This window comes from Octodon degus, unplaced genomic scaffold, assembly GCF_000260255.1.
Source record: "Octodon degus isolate 3935 unplaced genomic scaffold, OctDeg1.0 scaffold00230, whole genome shotgun sequence".
NCBI lineage: Eukaryota > Metazoa > Chordata > Mammalia > Rodentia > Octodontidae > Octodon > Octodon degus.
This window is the reverse complement of record NW_004524806.1, coordinates 3,452,325-3,455,922: the sequence shown is the minus strand read 5'-3', so window position 1 is coordinate 3,455,922 and position 3,598 is coordinate 3,452,325. Positions and strand designations below refer to the sequence as shown.

General features: G+C 35.7%; 1 protein-coding gene across 9 annotated transcripts in view; it reads left to right on the top strand.

Moving 5' to 3' along the window:
* Window positions 1-3,598, top strand: part of Mtmr3 (myotubularin related protein 3) — a 166,340-nt gene that overhangs the window by 71,433 nt on the left and 91,309 nt on the right. The window lies entirely within an intron of this gene.

Here is a 3,598-nt window from a genome sequence, read left to right as displayed (position 1 = left end):
CCAGCTCAGCCCACCAGGGGGCGGGGCTGGCTGGCATGTGGTGCTGGGGGATTGAACCGCGGTCCCTGATGCTTTCTCTCCAGCCCCTAAAAGGATGTTTTTGAGGCAGGGTCTACCTCTAATTCAGGCTGGCCTTCAACACACTGTGTAGCCTAGACTGGCTTCAAACTCTGTGATTCTCTCGCCTCAAGCTCTCAATTGCTGCAGTTATGGGCATGTGGCACCATGCTCAGTTTGAGTAAAGAATTTAAAGTCAAGGTTTGTTTTTTGTCTTCATATGAACCAGGCTTGTCTTAATTTTTAAGTTTTTGAGTTGTTAACTCGAAAATTCAAACAAGCCTGATTCAGTTATTTGAAAGGATTGAAAAATTTGCCCTTATAAAAGTCCCTAGAAAAGGGATCCTTAACAACCCATTTGGGACTTTTGTATCTCTCTTAGACAGAAGCTTTCTTTCCTCCAATAAATATATTTACTCTTTTAAAAAAAAATCTCTCTTAACTATTTTTTAGCCCTTATGGAACTTAGTTCTTTGCTTTTTTTTTTTTTTTTTTCTTAAGTAAAGAATGTCAATGAATTGTGTGTTTTGGCTTTAGCTGAAGAAGTTCTTCTTATATATTTGGATAGCAGACAACATATATCCTTCTGTTTATAGGAGATAAGTATTGCTAGTTTAAAAAGGGTGGGTGCTTTTCTGGGAATGTGTTGAAGATAATGTTCAAGTTAAGACCTTTTCTGATCTCTTGGCCATTTAATAATCTAAGAACTGCTTAGAAAGAGGTAGGTATTCCATCTTACTGTATAAACAGAGCCCACACTGTGATATGTGGTTATTGGAAGTTACTTAAGTTTTTTGGTCTTGTTTTCAGAAATGGCCAGAATATAAATTTTAACTAGGCCAGTGAAAGAGGAAGCTCTTTTTACTTCATATTGCCTCTATTTTTAAAATTCTGTCTCTGAATGTGCTTCTAACTGGCTGGAGGTGGACTGTTTTTAAATGTAATGATAGTGACAGAAACTTCAAATGTGTTTTTTGTTTTGTTAATGCACTTAAAGGATAATCTGCATTATTAAGCTTTTTGGTCCTTGACCGTGCCTTAGGACAGTTGTTTAGTTTATGCCTATTAGTCTACATAAAACCAAGTACAAGAAGCCAGAATTGTGAGTCTGTTTGTTTATAGAATTGGAGAGAAATACTAGTATTCTTAATAAAATACTCATTTACTGAGAAATATGCAGATTAGCTGGGTTAGGTACCGATAGCTGTTTTTTTTTTTTTTTTTTTTTTTTTTTGCATATAGTTACTTCCAAATTGTTCCTAGAATTGGTCAAGTTTCTAGGCAAAATAGGAAATACATGCCCACTTACATGTGGCCTATGAAGTCTTATGGCGAGCTGACCTTCAGACTGGTATTGTTTATCCTGCAAAAGAAACCTCATTTACAGTTGAGAAAGGAATAGGAGTAGAATTTGAAGACTTTTTTTTACTTTTATAATTCAAAAAGCATATTAGCATAAGTAGTATAAATTTGGCAAGTTTCAGAATGTTATCAAGAAAGCTTTTATTATTCAATTTGTTTAGAATTTTAGTTGCTTTTAAAAGCAGCATATTTTAGGGGAAGTGTGGTGACACACACCTACAATCATACCATTTGGGATTATTGTGAATTCAAGAATGGCCTGGGCTACATAGTCTCAAAAAAAAAAAAAAAAATCTATTATTTTAGGTCTTTGTTACCATGTCTTCATTGGTATCATTTGAGTACATAAGAAATAGCTCTAAATAGTGGATTTATCCAAAACCCCTTCTGGGTACCTATTTGCAACATTATTTGTCTTCATTAGAGGTTGGTCTTTTGTCTAAAAAAAATTCAATTACATTGTTATTTTTCGAATGGTAGGAGACAAGAGTTTTGGGCTTGGTGTTAAGATACATACAGAGAAAGAGAGAAGTTATTACAAGATTGTAAGTTTCTACAATTTAAATCTTTTTAAAATAGAACATTTGGGGACAGCCAAATAGCTCAGTGTATTAAAGTACTTGCAAGCAGGCGTGGGCGCAGGGGCCGGAGTTCAATCCCTGGGCCTGTCTGTCGTGCCCCCCACCCCCACGCTGAGAAGGCAATTGAGACTGGACATGGTGGCACGCCCCTGTAATCCTAGCACGTGGGGGGCTGTAAACAGGAGGATCACTGAGTCTGATCTAGTAGTGAGACCATAAACACCCTGTAGAACCTTCCCTAAAATACAGAAACAAACAAACAAACAAATAGAACATTTGCTTTATGTGTTGGTGGTAAGGACTGTCAGTGGCAGGTAGGGAAAAGAAGAAAGGACAGAAGAGGTGAAAGGACCACAGTTAACCTCTTTTCTTTCGCTAGAGGTTAACTGAAAGCAAATGGGATATTAATGAGTATTTGGGAAGTTATCTTCCCAAAGGTAGACCTTGGAACTAGTCAGAGGAACAAATATCAGGAAACTTTTCTGAGGTTGTGGCTAGGATTTCTGATCTTTCCATAGCAATTGTAAATATTGAAGTACCTCTGCCTAGCACTTAGATAGAATGATCTTGCTTAGTTTTAAAATTTAGTTAATTTCTAGTGATTAAATGCTAAATTTCCTACCTTCTTATCTGAGACTTACTTTTTTTTATTCTGTTAAATTGTTTTTATTAGGAGATAAACAGTTATTTCAAATGGTGAATGTAAGTGTGCTGTCTTGTAAAGTTAGATTTTTAGTTCTTAATTTCTATAGTAAAATGACGCCTCTCATGATCTTTCATCAGGGACATGGAGTAAAATAACATTACAGGTTACTCAGAACTTTCTCATAATTCTATTGATGGTGCATTATGTTTGAGTTAAAGTATGAATGACTGTGTTCCTCATAGAAAGTGACTATAAAGAGCTAGTCAGAACAAAGCAGATGTTTATATGTTTATCTTTGTTTTTATCTTTGCTGGTCATAAAGACATCATACTATATATGGCTGATACTACCTCAGCCCCACCTCCTTACAAAAATTAGGTTTAAAAGAACAGTTGTAAAATAATTGACTTTAAGGGTTCCAGTCAGATTTGTTATTGGTTGACTCATTTAACCTTTTCTGAGAAATAGACTTTGTCTTGTCTGTTTTCTTGAGATGTGAAGGAATAAGGTGCTTGTGAAGTGAAATCGTCACATATTCATATTTAAAAATAGCAGAGCACAGTTGTTTTGCTCACTTTTAGGCACCACATTTAGAAAATCAGCTGTCATTATTTGAATAATTTATGAAGATAAGTGACCTATTTCAAATTCTCTTTTGCAGAGCCTCCTTGAGGTATGTATTCAGAACCCTCCCGTATGTTAAAAAAAATCAATTTATGTATATAATGAGCCATATAGTCTGTACCACTAATGTAGTTACCAAATTAGACAAAATTGGCCCTTTGATCATTATCAAAATTGTCATTTACTTATCATAATGACATTATCATCAAGTTTGAAACTTGCATTACTAGTATATATGTGATCATAACCTGAAATCCAGAGACCCAGTCCTAGCCCAGGTCCGGTGAGTGTGTGGAGAGCTTCCTGCTACCCTGTGCCGGCGGGACCA